The following is a 16,314-nucleotide window of genomic DNA, read 5'->3' as shown; positions in this document are numbered from 1 at the left end:
TTGGGGAACCATCCAAATAGGTGCCGATATATGAATAGCTTTTTTGCTGATTTGAGTAAAGAGATGACCATTAGTTTATTTTAGCTGCCAGCAACCTTTGCATTTGCATGAGTTGAGGACCAGCCCTTTAATCAAACTCTTTATATACACACGTTAATCAAGAATTTTCCTCTTAGGTCACTTAATGTCCAAAATGTGATCAATCGTCATCAAAATTGACTTCAACCTCTGAAAATATCAAAACATTCGCCCCAATATTTAGGATTTTATGGACATCAAGCATTTTCCACTTATGTCACCTAAAGTTTGTAATCTATGATCAATCGTCATCAAAACTGATGTGCACATCTGTACCCACGCCTACTTCAACATCTGAACATATAACATAACATTGAATCAATAACATTGACTCTGATTCTAGTGGAGAGGATACAGTGTAAGCAGTTTTGTAACAATTTAAGATTCACTTGACACACTTAATATCTGGCTTTAAATAAGAAACATGAACTATAATAATAATAATAATAATAATAATAATAATAATACAGTGCATGCATAATTGTTTAAACTAACAAGCATTTGGCAACTTGTCATGCTCAATTCCATATATTGTCTGCTACTACCAATAATCCTTGTTCCCTCATGATGTCTGAGTTTTGACAGGAACAAGCTCTGAAAGCTCCAATGAAATTAGATTTGCTGGTCATTATCTTTTTATTCAGTATGCAATATTGATAATCCCTGGGGGCGCGGCGCCTGCAAATGATTTCATTATCAAGGGTTTAATGGAGTCTGCCCCAAATGCATTTTCACTAGATTTTCATTCTGTCTTTAAAATTCCTGGTAAACTTGAACAACTTTCTACAGGAGCAAAAGTAATACTCTGGACAAATAAATCAGAATATGACATGATCCCAAACACAACAATAATCTGCAACGTAAACAATTAGGGCTAATAAGGAACGTAGCAAGATAATGAATTTTGCTGTTTTATTTGTCTATTTGTGTGCTTATCGCTCTAGGACCTCCCTAATATTAAATAGCAATGATCGCAACAGAACTAATAACAAAAAACATTGTGTTCCTAAAAGCATTACTCATCAAACTAAAGGGTTGCCACTCATTATACCTTACACACTGTGAAGGGATATAAATATTTGTATACCAATTTATAGCAATTAACAATGCTGCAGAATTGCCTTATTGCAAGCAGAGTATTTGACAGTTTTTTAATGGCAATAGTTTGACCCCTGGAACAGATTCTATTTACATTTTGTCTTATGAAGAACGTTAATTAAAATGAATGTTGCTATCAGACCCAGTAAAAATAATGAACAATGGTTATAGTCCTCTCGAGCGAGACTATTCACCAAATAGTTTCCCCCATTTCTGTCTTGATGTAGCTGTCAGCCATTAATGTCACCTCTATTCCCTCTCACCTGTTTGCCCCCATTAAAGGAATAACCCTCGTACTGGGAACTTCCACTACTGCTCTCCGTACACTTTCATGACATATTTTTATGGACCTGTGCAATGTTCAGCAGTGGAAACTGAGAAAATAAAAGAAAACGAAAAAGGAGAAAAAAAGAAACAAGGTAAAGTTCTTCCAAAAAGTCCATGATTGTGTTGTCGTCTTGTTAAGTCAAATGGTTCCACGTAAAATCTCATTCCAACCCCATTGTTCTATAGTTTTAAATTCAGAGGTCAGCCCGGGTATCTGATTTGGAACAGCTGTATGAACACAGCAGTATGTATGAAGTAATCCTTGCATCCATCTGCTGTATGTTTTATAAATGATCCAATACGCGCTCCAGTTAATTGCTAACTTCAGCTGACTCGTTTGGTGCTATGAAGGTCATGCACAGTGTGCTTTCATCCAGCTGATAACTACTGACTGATCCTGCAGTCAAAAAACTCACTTGTAATATACTGTAATCTAACACTTGGCTAAGAACCTTGTCAAATTTGTTCCGTTAGTTATGTTCATGTTTAAAAAAAATCAAAATGCCTATCTTAATAAATATTTTTTTTAAATCTGCAAAAAAAAAAAAGGTATGTGAAATGTATTATACCGGTATGTTTATTATAACGAGTTAACATCCATGTGAGCTGGAGCCAATTCGAGCCAAGTCTAGGCCAGAGTTGGAGTACACTACAGACCACTCACCAGTCAGCAAGACAAGCCAGTTACTATTCACAATCTCATTCCTATGCCTATAGGCAATTTATCATCCTCAAGTAACCTGTGTGGTCGCTTTTCCTTTACGCTTTCTTGAGGCTGGGAAGTTGGTTACAATGGAATCAAACCACTCTTTAGAACCTCCTCTGAGGTGGTTATAAAATGCAGACGGAGCAAGGCCGTGATGCCACTGTTACCCGATTGGCCGACAGTGTTTGGCCTTAAGCAATGCTGTACACCTATTTGCTGGTTTAAGTGAGTGATATAGAGCCGGCCGCTTCCAAGTCATAAAAAGAGTATTCTAGTGATGGGAAAATGAAGCTTTATGAAGCAATTACAATTTTTTTTTACTCCTCAAGATGACATCCTTTGTTTAAAGATGCAGTGAGATTGAAGTTCCATTGCACTAGCCTCTATCTTTAAACCAAGAGCACCATCTAGAGGAGTAAAAAATATGACAAGTGCTTCATGAAGCTTCATTTGACCTATACTGTATACAGTACACATATATTGTTTCTTACAACAATACTTAACAATTTTTACCATTTTATATGTTATGAATGGGTGTTTTGTTGAATGACTGTGCCACATTCAGTAGGTGTGTTTCCATTTCCCTCAATTTTGCGCAAAAGGCAAGTTGCACAAAAGCAAGCTGGTAATGGACACAGGATTTTTTTTAAAATTCAAATATCGCAAAAACGTTATTACGCTCTCATGAGGTCATTTTTGAGATGTTTCGAAATAGAAGTATTTCGCAAATGTGTAATGGAAACGCTTTTTGCGCATTCTTTGTAGTCATGTGACCCCCGCCCGGTCACGGAAGAAAGGAAGTAGGAAGTATGGGGCCATTCGCTTTCGTGTCAGAACTGCCTCTTTTTTAAGCACAAATCTATTTAGCTACAAAGCCAAGGCCGTCGTTCCATACACGCTCCATATCGTTGCATGAGAAATGGCCGTTCCCCCTTAGCAACGAGCCGTCGAGCGACATACGGCACACGTCATCGCTGAAATCCGTTCTATCGAGTTATAAGCGCGTACACACACACACAACACCAACACTAAATGTCCTTTTTTGTTGTTGTTTTTTTGTTTTTTTGAGAGCGCTCAGTATTGTAATCTTACCGATTCGACATGTCATCATCATTGCTCTCTCTCTTTTTTTTTTTTTTTTTGTATGTGTGTGAGTATGTGCGTGAGTATGTGCATGTGCGGGTGTGTGTGTACTCATGAATTAACCTAAAACCTATTAAAAATCCCATACCGTTCACCTAAACCGACTACTTTAGAATCCAGCTAGAGTCGTGAGGTTGTCAGGAGACCTGAGGAAGGATCAAAGAAAAGAAAGGAAAGTGAAATCCAGCACCGACCGGGCCACCAACCAGAGTTGCTATGTATAAATATGGGCTGCATATAGAGTTGGTAATAAACATCCGTTTGCCCCGGCCTCCACCTTTATCTGCCAATGAGCGCTGGCCCTGGCGTTTCCGTGGTCCCTTGAAACTGCAGAGTTTGCGACACTGCCTGGCCTTGGTACCAAATCCGGTGTGGAAGGGACACAAATCATTGTCATGTCGACTGCAGGCCGTTACCGCAACTGCAGTATCTGTCGTGTCCTCCGGGGATGGTGGCAGGGCCCAGGTGTCTTGGTCAGGAACCAGCGCGTGGATCAACTGTTGGCGATTGGTCAGGAAAATTCTGTCCGCCTCCTCAGCAAGCGCACGGTAGTTTTAGAGGAGGAGAGGGGGGAAATGGATAGTGCTGTGCACACCGGCACTGGCAGCTGCCGCAGTGACATGTGAGTGAACAACGCGGGACCGGTCGAGTCCAGCACAGCAAGCATTTTTTCATTTCAAATTGGATGGTTTGCCATCGCCAAGGCTGTTGAGGGAAAGCAGGCGGTCTGCCTTATCCAGTTCGGACAGTTCAAAGAGTCTCAAAAGGTATGACTTGAGCGCATCGTACTTGCCGACAGCTGGTGGGGCCTCCTTAAGCGCCATTGTTTTGACTATCGAGGCATCCAATGCTGCCACCACATGGAAGTGCTTCGTAGCATCTTGTGATATTCCTCTGATTTGGAACTGGACCCCAATGTGCTGAAACAGCGGATATGGGTTGTGTTACTAAAAGTCGGGCAATTAGACCATTGCGGCGTAAATGCTTGCATTGAAATCCGTCGTTTTCCTCATGTCGGGGTCACTAATTGTGGAGATGCGGTAAATGATAAGACGAGGAGATGGAGGCAAGTCATATCGCTTTACAGTACTTGCCACACAAAAACTGCAAGCAAGCAAACCCTGTTCTTCTCTGTCTTTATCAAGAAACGATATACTCCAATCCCTCCCTTAAAAGTATAAATCCCTGGTGAATGTCTATCCCTAAGATGTGGGTCACTACAGGCTCTCAGTTTGAGTGCAAACGGTGTATTTGATTGGATTCATAACAAAACACACTTGTCAGTCACTTGTTCCAATACTTTTGCTTATAAGAAAAATGGGCGGGCTCCAGCAAAAGGTGTTATCTTAGATGTAAATATATTGAAAGCTGAAATATTAATCTCATGGTGTCGTATGCGTTATTTGATGTCAAAAGCAAATGTGTCAACAGAAAAATAAAAGTAATTGGCCTCTCTGTTACAAAACGTTTGGAGGCGAATGTGTGAATCTGTGTCATGTGGATGGAGTGCAGCCCAGAGTCCAGACTGGAATGTCAGACGGTCCCCAAGTTGAGATGGGCAATATTAATTACAGATAACATGCTTCAATTCTCATTTTGGTGCTACAGCCAGGAACTGCCAAGCACTAGTGGTGAGAACTGCCAACATGACTCCTGGTGCGACTTAGCAAACACAGATACATGTCTGGCAACATTTACCTTCACATATTTATAGTACTTAACACATTTATTTAACCAGCAATCAATGTAAGGTTTATACAAATGTTGCCATAAATTAATAGCACTGGTATATACTTTTTTTTTTTAGGTTTTCATCATGGTTAATGCAACAGTATCTTTATATGAATTAATTATTGTATATATTTTTAATACTAAAATTATATTATCTATTAATTCTCAAACTGACAGTTAAAAAAATAAAAAAATAAAACAAGCACATTATTATTTCTTTGTTAGGATGTCCAATTATTAACATCTCATGGGGGGTGGGGGGATCAGGTTGCAGGCTGCAGGTCAGCAATTTATCACGTACAAAAAATAACCATACCAAAATACACCATTTGACAATTTTTATTACCAGAAACAGTTAATGGTGGCAAAAAAAACAAAAATGAATTCACCCAGAATAAAATCAATACATATTAAATTTAAAAAAATATAACCTTACACTAAAACAAATCACTATATCTAAAGTGATTCCTGATGGAAAGTCATCATTGAGGTCATTGTATGACAACTGCTGTCTTAATTGGTGTTTATGTGCCAAGCCACTAAAGCGTTCTTGTGCCACTGATGAGTGGAAGTATTTTTTTAATGACCTTCTGTTTAAAAAAGACAAACAGATAGTGTTACTGCAATGCAGAGAACAATATACTGCCTAGATAATATATAGGATATTAAAAACTAGTGCTGTTAGGCGATACACTTTTTAAATCTAATTAATTACAGGATTTTTAATTAATTAATCTAATTAATCTATTTTAATCTCATATCTGATAAAGGTCCCCAAATAAAGAATTTAAATTCCAGGACATTACAAAATTTTAATGCATGACTAATCAATTGAATACACCAAGAAGAGAAGGAAAACTTCAATAAAAAAATAAAAAAATAAAAATAAAACGATTAAGCACATCAACAAACCATTTAGGCTTCAATTTTGTTTAAAAAAAAAAGTGAACAAACTTTAATCTAAATTTCCACAAGCTGCGGTCGGTGTATGGATGGCATGAGATGAACTGATAACAAGTAGCTGTGGAGGTTTTTGAGCTAAACTAACAAACTGGTAATCAGGAAAAGGAGAGGTTAACAAAAATCTAAAGCTTCAATATCTGGGTCATAACAACTCAAACCCAAAAGAGGAACTGAGGCTACAGTATCAACTCCTCAAATCAAAAACCCATCCCAATCTAGGTTACAGGATCTGACAACAGACAACTAACGCTATGTGTCCTTGAGACAGTTGCTCAAACAAGCTTGTTTACATTGAGAGTCTTAAATGATAAGTCAGGCTGGAGCTGCTTTTTTCTTTTTTTTACAAAAGGTACAAATCATTGTGTTCTTGTTAATAGTCCCGGCTTTGTCCTTTTTATACATAAACTTGCGTTTAACCAGTAGCACTATCAGAATTTTAAGACAACTAGATCTCCCAGAGCCGTCATTTTGAATATATAGTTATTACTCGCTGTTTTAAGTTGCTAATAAAATTCCTCTCTTGCTTTTCTGAGGCGAATGGGTGGCGGACCTTTATTGATTTAGATTATCAGTATTTTTTTTACTATAAACCTTTACTATACCTTGAAATCATCGTGGAGGTCTTTGGGCAGCCGTATCTCCCGAACCGTACGTCCTATCGGGGTACCTAAGGGCATCCCCGGACTCGTCTCGACGACTGATTTTCAACGATGTCAGTACCATCGCTCCACGACATATCCGAAGATAGAGGGCCTACAAACCCGTGATTTTACCCGGGATAGCAACCATCGGGGTAAGTGTTTGAAAATCATCGGTCTCATGGAGGTTTTTGTGCGGCGGTATCTCCCGAACCGTACGTCCTACCGGGGACATAAGTCCAGCATCCCCGGACTCGTCTCGACGACAGCTTTCCAACGATGTCAGTGCCATCGACATTGCGTTCCGCCATGGTGATCTAGCTTGTAGCCTGTGTGATGAATGACAGTTGCGGTAGCGGCAGCAACTATGGAAGCCCAGCGGCGCAACCCCGCGGGTCCCGGCAAGGTGAAAGATGTACATTGATAAGAATAGAACCTTCAAAATTAGAGATATAGGTCCAAATAAGATTGCCTCGCTCTCCTGGCTGTACTGCACGCGCGTCCTTGTCTGCTGTTGTCAATGATCATAGTGGCTAGTAGTGCTACCCTCTAGTGGCGCGCTTCTGCCGATTACAGGTACCTCGATGGGCCAAATTTGCGTATTGACTTGTCACTTGCGTTCGATTGCGTTTTTTTTTTGAACGCACTATTGTGCGTGTAATTAATTAATCTAGATTAACGCGCTAAAGTGACAGCCTTAATATAAACATATATATTTGACCGGGTATGGCAAAAGGGTCATTGTGTCAAAAAATTTAAATTATTCATATATTCTAATTCTACACTTAATACCCTTTAAAATGATACATAATATATGGACATACCTCAAAAACTGAGGGCGGTCGGTGTTGATGTCAGTCACAGTAGCAAGTACCAATACCTTAAAATAAGGCCGGATATCAGCCTGAATACTCGTCAATCCTAGTCAATACCAATGATTAATTTAGCTTTTATCACAATTATTTGTTAGACCAATTAGCAATTATATATTCAATACATCAAAAAATACTTTGTCTTATTAATAACAGCAACACATATTGGCGACAGAAACTCCCCCCAGAAAAGTTATATTTAAAAAACAAAACAAAAAAAACATACATATCGATACAAATATTAATAAAAGGCAGATATCTCCAACTATAGAGACAAACATTTCAACAAAATGTGTGTGATGGAAATTTGCATTTCTATGCCTGCTATGGATATGCTTAAACTTGTTCTCAATGCTGATAAACCATCATGTTGCTCATTGCTTTCAAACTGTAAAACGTTGCCTGAATTGATTCCCATAGTGTTCACTCAAGTGCAATAGAGGTGGTCTATATGTGTAAATGCTTGTGTGTCTTAATTGATGACACACTCACTTTCACACCACATTATAGAAAATCCTGTGAAGAAGCTGAGGCCAAAATTAGGTTTTTATTTTCCAAACTGTTTTTCTTCAAATATAAAGAAGTGCCTTGTTGCTTTGCTGCAACATTTTCATCTTTGTTGGATGGATTACAGTAGCCTATATATGAGTGCTGCTGTTAAATGTTTTTAGATGATTCATAATCCAATATCAATTCGTATGACTAAAATCGAAGTGAGGTCAAATCATGACCAAGCAAAATATGCCTTGCCTGTCTTGAATGATGTTATCAGTTTAAACTTTTTCCTAATCAGACATCAGATTGCACCAAAAGGAAAATGAAATGCCTTTTCACATACAGTACATGTATGCTTCAATTTAAAGTGCAGTTGAATGTTATTCAGTGCATGAAAATAGTAGAGCATTTCAAATTCTGCATTACCCCTTGAAGCAATTTGCTCCCATGCTGCATCTCTTTTCTTTGCCGTGGCTGCAGTGTTGTTGTTTTTTCAGAATATATTTTCATATTCACTTTACACTTGCATTTGTACTCTTCCAATTCCATGGGAGAAAGGTCATTTAACACCTTTCTCTCGGTTGCCATAGTGAATCGACAAATCAGTGCTCCACCGATGCCGTCTTTTTGTTGTGGTTGTGCATGCGCTCAGCTCAGGTTAAACACACTACAAATTGATGGAACTAATTCAGATCAGCTAGTGTAAACAGTCTTGTGCAGAGGTCTGGTGGTGCCGACGTCAACTCATTGATTGTACTGTGTGCCCCCAACCCACTCAAACGTAAGGGCCAGTACAGTGATTTTATTTATTTATTTATTTAATTCATCTTTTCCCAGTGTCAATTTTAATATGTTTAGAGTGGGACCAAATAGACTTAGAGTAAAATTTGCTGTATAGAAATGATTGTGACTGTTGAAAATGTTAGCAAGGTAAGAGAACTTTATGCAAAAAAATGTGTCTTAACAAAAGAAACTCAAATTTATCGGATTTCTATGCAGATATTACTTAAAATTTTCACCATAAATAAAAACCATCAAATCGGGTGAGCGCATAATAAATGATTACAAAAGAAAGTCAGCTTTTGAAGGGTTAATTGGTGGTTGTTATGGGGCGGTGTGGTATGAAGTGCGTGGCATTCTTGGGAAACTACAGTATGTCCAAATGGAAATTAAACTTAATCTTAGTTTGAATTTTTGATTTTTTAAAGAAATGGCAATTTGCTTTGAAGTATGCGGCCTGACCTCTTCTTTTCCTTTTGGCTTACCGGTAGATCAGCTGAATACATTCACAAAGCAGAGAGAACAAAAGTAGAATAAAATCATTAGAAGAACACATATTGACAACATTTAAATGCATTTACAAAGAAAAGATTAAGGCATCTAAAAGCAAAGGAAAGAAATTATTTACAGTAGGGGCTGACTTCACTTCTGTTGGCCATCTGCGTGCAGCACAACAGCTAAAAGACGCTTTGTTTTGAAACCTGGGCTTAATTGACCCAAATCTGCAGACCTCAAATCTTTACTAGTGTTATATTTAGTTAGTATTTGCTTAATGTATTCAGGACCCAAACCACTCAGTGAGTTATAGACCAGTAACAACATTTAAAAATCTATTCTTAAGGGGATGGTACTGTAATTTTGTTATTAAAATATTACATTTGAATCAAGTATTGTACTGTGTAGTTATAACACTTTTCTAGCTTGTTAAAAGAGGGCACACAGTAAGATACATTCTGTACATCTCTCAATTTGGTGGGCACTTTAGCGGTGCTTGAGCACCCCCCAAAATGGGTTAGACATGCTTGTGACACTGATGATGCAACAGCAATTTCTGAACTTAAACGCATCATTGCATTTCAAACGGTATGATTGAGGTGCCATTTGCTGCCGTGGCTGGGGGTTAAACTTATATTTGCTGTGTCCCGTCATCTGCTAGCAAAGCAGAATGCTGCTGCAAAAATGTTTACTATTGTCATAAAATGTCACCTCATCCCTTTCTTGCTTACAGAAATCCAATTTAGGAGTTTCAGAGTGCTATGTGGTCAAACCTCTTCATATGTCACTGACCTTTATCGACTCCTTTGCTTTTGCTGCTCCCTTTGGTCTAATAGTCTTCATTTATTTTCTGTCCTTCACCCTAAGCTTATCACCCACAACGCTTGGCGCTTTCGGGCTGCAGTGCATCAATCTTTAATATTTGCATTCAACTACTCATTCACCTACTGATGACGCAGCATCAGGAGCAGCTGGGGGTTCAGTATCTTGCTCAAGGATACTTCGACATGGTCACAATGGCTTGGGATCGAACCCACAACCTCTGTGTTGAGAGACCACCACTCTACCACTGATCCCCTATAAGTTAAAACCATGCCATGGGAATGAACACACCCCCATACCATCACATCAAGTTTTACAAAGTAAAAAGTTGCTCGACGGTTTATTGGAGACAATCTAAAAACAGATAAAACAATTTGCACACACCAAAATCAAAAAGGTTGCACTCTATGTCTTTGGTGCATCATCTCAGAACAAAACATTCTGCTGTTACCTCCGCGGGGCATCTCCATTAAACACTGCTGGAGTGTGGTGCTTGTGGTTGGATAACTAAACTTGTACCACAAGACACTTTGAGAATTGTTTCGGTGAATATAAGAAATATACCTCTGAAGTTTTTATCATTTTGTTGTATTTCACAAGAAAATAATTTGATTAAAGCTATTAAAAATAGTCTGTGAATCTAAATATACATTCTATTTGATGATTCTATATTAATTACATAATTTTACTCAAGTAAATATGTTAAAAATACTTGTAATAGTAAACGTAGAAGAATGTGATTTATCATGATTAGGCCTATGGACAATTGTGTTTTGTTAGCTAATTAAAAAACAACTGAAACTGGAACAATAATTCCATATCTGTGCTTTTGTTAATCATAACTATTATATTGCTGATGGACGTGGCAACCCAGCACCTCCATAATCCAAATGTGACTGTATATGGAGAGTGGCGTTATGGCCATCATCATTTGACACCCAATCATGATTTCATTAGCTCCAATCAGGTAAGGTAATTGCTAAACAACAAATTAGCATGTGAATATTATTTTTTTTAAACTGCAGTGAGATTCTGGTTCTCTAGTTCATTTATGTAACTGAGACCCTCGGGAATATTATTAAAATGGTGTTAAATCGCTTCATAGAGCCCAATGCAAAAGAAAACCACACTATTTTTTGACATGGAAACCATTATTCAAGTATCATAAGCACCTGTCTTGGACTGACTGTTGTGGCCTTTTGTTTGTTTTCCATCATAAACATCAAAATAGTACATCTAGAATTACTTGGATAGCAGTCCAGGGTGTACCCCGCCTTTCAGGCCAAACACCCACCATCCTAGTCAGAATGAGCAGTATAGATATATATATATAAAAAAAAGTGGCAATATTTGAGTAGTTACATGTTTCTAACAGTTAACTGATGGGACCTCTAAAGACTGTTCCTACTGTACATTTAAATTGAATGTGAAGTCAAGGAATTTAGTCTGAAAAACATTGTCCTAAGCCACCACCCCCTCGAAAAATGAAAAATAGTACTTTAAAATAATGATGTTATATTGTTCATTAAGAATTTATTTATCAGGGTTAGTTGTTGTTGTTCAAGGCGAAAAAAAGCTAAATATGACTTAATCCATTATTTTAAGAAGGTGATCCTGATCCTATGCATTGTATGTGGCAAGTTAAAAATCCTTTAGTAGTTTTGCAATTTTGAAAATTATACATTAGTCACACCCAAATAATTGGAATCCTGAGACTGGATTGTTGCCGCAGTCAGCATGACAAGGTTACTAACTAACCAAACTGCTACTTGGTGGTTTTACTGATTACCTTATTAATTAAACACATGCTTCCATTCATGCAGGCAGGCAGAAAAGCTTAAAGAGTAGTCTTCAACAAGTAAGAAATTGCACTGGCTAATATGCTCTCGCTTAACTGGTGGAAATGTTTACATTCTGAGCACCTTCATGTTGGTGGGCAGACGAAAGGTACATCATGAAATGTTACAGCAAGTGTATGCTACTATGTCAAAATGTGGTGAAATTTGCTTTTTGTACATAGTCATTGATGTTTTTCCAGAACATGCCGAAGAACCACCCGTTATATCAAAGAAAAGGACGATAACAGTGGCAAACATCCCCGGACTGAACAACCGTGAGCAAAAGAGTGTTACAGTAGAGCAACTTGAAGCCAGTACTCTTTTGGAGGATGTTGTGACATTGACAGAAGTGATGAAATTGCATTGCTTTTTGAAGAGGGGGAGGAGGTGAGATAAACTGCAGCAGAAATAAGCTCAAATGAGGAGAACTGAGTGTTGGTTGAAAATAGATTTCTTCCGAGTAGCGTCCGATTTGAGGAGGGATATGTATTTTGTCCTTGGCTTCAAGTCAGAGTTGATGGTAGCTATCGAAAGGTTGAGCAGTGCTCTCATGACAGAAATAAGGGACGGAGTGCAGATGGATCAGCAACACGTCCTAAGCAGAAATGAATGACCTCTGGATTTATTTGAGTAGACTGAGTGTTTTGGCAGACACACAAAAAATAAATACATTTATAAAATAAAAATGTGTATGTTTGTCATAACAGAGCAAACTTGCATTGAAAGACATATGACATGTCACACGCAAAGTGTTACTTGTAAAATTATATCTGAACTTGCTTGCTCGTTGTTACTGGCAATGTAATTAGTTTGGTTAAGACTACTGAAGTCCCGTCATTTGTTTGACTGAGGTACTTTATGTGTAAGCATGTTTTGGGGAGATTACTCCTGTTTTATAGTTTTATAAAACAACTGTGAATTGTTATCCAAACTTTTTTTTTGAGTAGGATTTCACTCTTAAAGAAATGTCCAACTGTAAAATCATCTATTAGACTGAAGTTATCGTATTATTCAGACATCGCTTTATCTGGATAATAGCAGCTGTCAGGATTACACTAGAAAATAAAAAGTAAAAAATTAACAAAAAACATGTATTAAGACAGAAATGAATCTGCAAAAGCAAAGAACACACGTCTGTATGTTTAGTTTATGCATCCGCCTAACAGTTCTGAGGTTAGAAATTCGACTCTGCCCTTCATTTGTTTACATTTTCTCCTTTGCATGGGTTTTCTTCGAGTACTAATTGTCCTAAAGTGTGAACATGAATGTTAATGGTTGTTTGTCCATATACGCCTGCGATTGGCTGGCTCTCCACCAGTCAACTGGGATTGTCTCCAACACACCCTAGTAACCCCAGTGAGGATAAGCAGTATAGAAGATGGATGGGTAACAACAATGCAACGCGCTTCGTTTTACTGCTTGTGCAAGAGAGAGTCGCATACATGTAAAGGCACACAAGTCCCTGCATAATGTAACTTTATCTGGCTGGTAAACTGTTTTGCACAGAAATCAGTCTCATTTTACTGAACAAGATCACTGTGGGACTGACCATATGTTCATTCAACTGGACCTATAAGTCATTTCTTGCGTTTCCCTGTATGGCTACCAATACCCAACGAGATTTGCAATTGGCTCACATTAAAAAACGAGTTAGACTCACAATGTGACTTGAAAGAGGCTTAATTGGCACAGTATATATCCAACTTTATGTGTCCACGCCCTCCAGGGTCTGTGCTGCTTACTTAGTTATTCATTGTTATGGTCCTCCTGCATTTGCCTTTTTTTTTTCTTGCATCACCACCAATCAGCTCTCTCTCCTGTCCTCTCCTGTCATGACCACGTGTGTCTCATTACTGAGAACTCACGCTCATCGTGGGGGGATTCGTTCCAGACCCACCGGCATTATGTGAAAATCCATGCTTTTGCTAGACCAGGTAATTGTAATGCATATAGTTTCAGCCCTACTAGACACTTCTTAAAACACACAATTTAAACATTTGCAAGCTCACAAAAAATTCATGCTTAAAGGGACTGCAACATGAAAAATCCCCTTTTTTTTTTTTTGCTTTTTAGCCATGATAAAATAATAATTCCTCACCAAAAACATGACCAAAGTTGTGTTTTCCTCCATTCGCCCCTGTATGAGAAATTCTAGGTTATTCTGCTCTCCAAGCACCAGCCCCTCCCAATCTGAGAAAACGAGCTGTTGGCACGGTTTGACGTCATTGCGTGCAGCCCCACCCCCGCACCGCCTCTGCGGACTAAACGCACGCTCCACTTTCTCTGAGACCTCCCTCCATGGGATAATGACAAAAGTAGACTTTATCAATAAACTTTTTTTTACTGTTTCTGCTGTGGCTTGTCTTGTCATATAAGATGACGCCGCCCTCTTCCTCTTTGTGCTCCTAGTGTTTTTGTAGTTTTTGGATCCTTGCATTCTGTTTTGTAGGAGTTGGGGGGGGGGGGGGGGTAATCGCCCTTGAGTTTCCTGCCTGTTGTTCTGCATTTGGATCCACAAAAAAACTCTGTCTCCAGCATTTGTCCTATGGTAAAATGCAGCATAGGATGCAGGTCTTGAATTGTCTACAATTGTCTAGACTACAATGCAGAGTATATACCACAATATTGGGCAGTAAATGCCTATGTCCAAATATGGTCAAATTCCCATTTCCCTATAAGTCAATACTATTGGTGTGACCCCACTTTGCCTGTTATTTTCATAAAAAATATTAAGCAATTAAAAGTGCTAAAAAAAAGCTTGAGGAGAAATATATTGGCACTCTTGAACATGCAAAATGTCTGAGAAGTGTTGCAAAACTCCGCCTTTTTTACTGGCTCCGCAAAAGCTGTGTGGCATTTCAATCACATCTCATATTGATTGCAAATAAATACATATAGAAAAATGAGAGCATCTGTGAATAGCCCAATACTTATGCTAGGATCATGTTTGAATTAGTTGTGAAGGTATTGTTAGATGAGGGATAGGCAAGTTCGGTACTAGAGAGCCGCATTCCTTGCATGTTTTCAGTGTCTCCTGTCTACAACCCAGGTGTTTCAAATCATCAGCTCATAATTACGTTCTGCAGGAGCCTCTCAGCTGTGTTTGAGGAGAACAAAAACATGCAGGACTGCGGCTCTCTCGGACTAAACTTGCCTAACCCTGTGGTAGATAGTATATCTTTATCACTTTTTTAATCATTTCTTGAGCAGCATTTTGTCATGCAACTTTCGTCACACTTTGTACTATCAAAAGTTGCGAATGTTTCTCATGCACCTCCTGAGTGAAAGCTATGCTCTTGAGATAATAGATGGAAATTCCCCACAATTTTTGGGCAGAGTCAGACTGATAAAGGCAGGCAAATTTCAGAAGAGGAGCAGATCATCTGGCAAGATTCTTGTTGAATGATCTTCAGCAGTATATTTCCTCTGGTATGAATTTACTATTTGTTATTAAATACATTCTTGGCCTGAACATTGACTCCCTCCACAAGTTAATGGACTCAACAAATGAACCAAAATACTCCATCATGTTTACATGATATAGCAAAATGAGACTCATACCATATCAAGCAAAATCCAGTTATTTTGTCTTTAAGTTATTTTCTCCCAAAAACGTATAAATGCGTTCTATTTTAAATATTAACATACTCCCAATGATGTATTTATACGTTGATGTTTTTTTTAAATGTTTTTTTTTTATGCTAGAGCATACAGAAGGCTTTGATGCAGCCTCTGAACTAAAGAGAATGCTTGAAGCCATGGTAGTTATTATAAAAACGGCCAGCAGGTGGCAGCAGAGTATAAGAGATCAGTCAGGGCCATGTTGCAAAAAAACAACAACTATTTTCCCCAGTGTTTTAAACCGATTTGTGGATAATGATGAAACTTAGCTATATTCTAATGCTAATTGCTGCAAAACGGAAACATATAGAAATATACTTTTTTTCCTGATGAAAAAAAGAGACTCTAATCTTTCTTTTGGTAGGTTTGTTGTTTTTTATAGCAATAGAACACAATATTCTGTGAGTCTTGCAGAATCAGTCAAAATCCAGTAAAACAGCCGGAAGTGAAGGGGGTTGCTTCAGTGAAAATGGCTGGGAGTGAATGAGTTTTGATTCAAATTAAACTATAAGGCACTTGTCAAATCAAGTTGTCAGGGAGGCAGGACCAGAAAACATGTCACGTTACCGGATATAACCGTTTCCAAAGAAGCAACAACTGTGATAGATGGCAGGCAGTATAACGTTATGTAGCTACCTAGCTACATAACGTTATGCGGTCATGATAATCGTCACACCTGACATCATAAGTGCTGCTGCCGTACTCCA

Source organism: Leptonotus elevatus, chromosome 14, assembly GCF_054856555.1.
Source record: "Leptonotus elevatus isolate MCC_2025b chromosome 14, RoL_Lele_1.0, whole genome shotgun sequence".
Classification (NCBI taxonomy): Eukaryota; Metazoa; Chordata; class Actinopteri; order Syngnathiformes; family Syngnathidae; genus Leptonotus; species Leptonotus elevatus.
Note: the sequence above shows the minus strand (reverse complement) of the source record.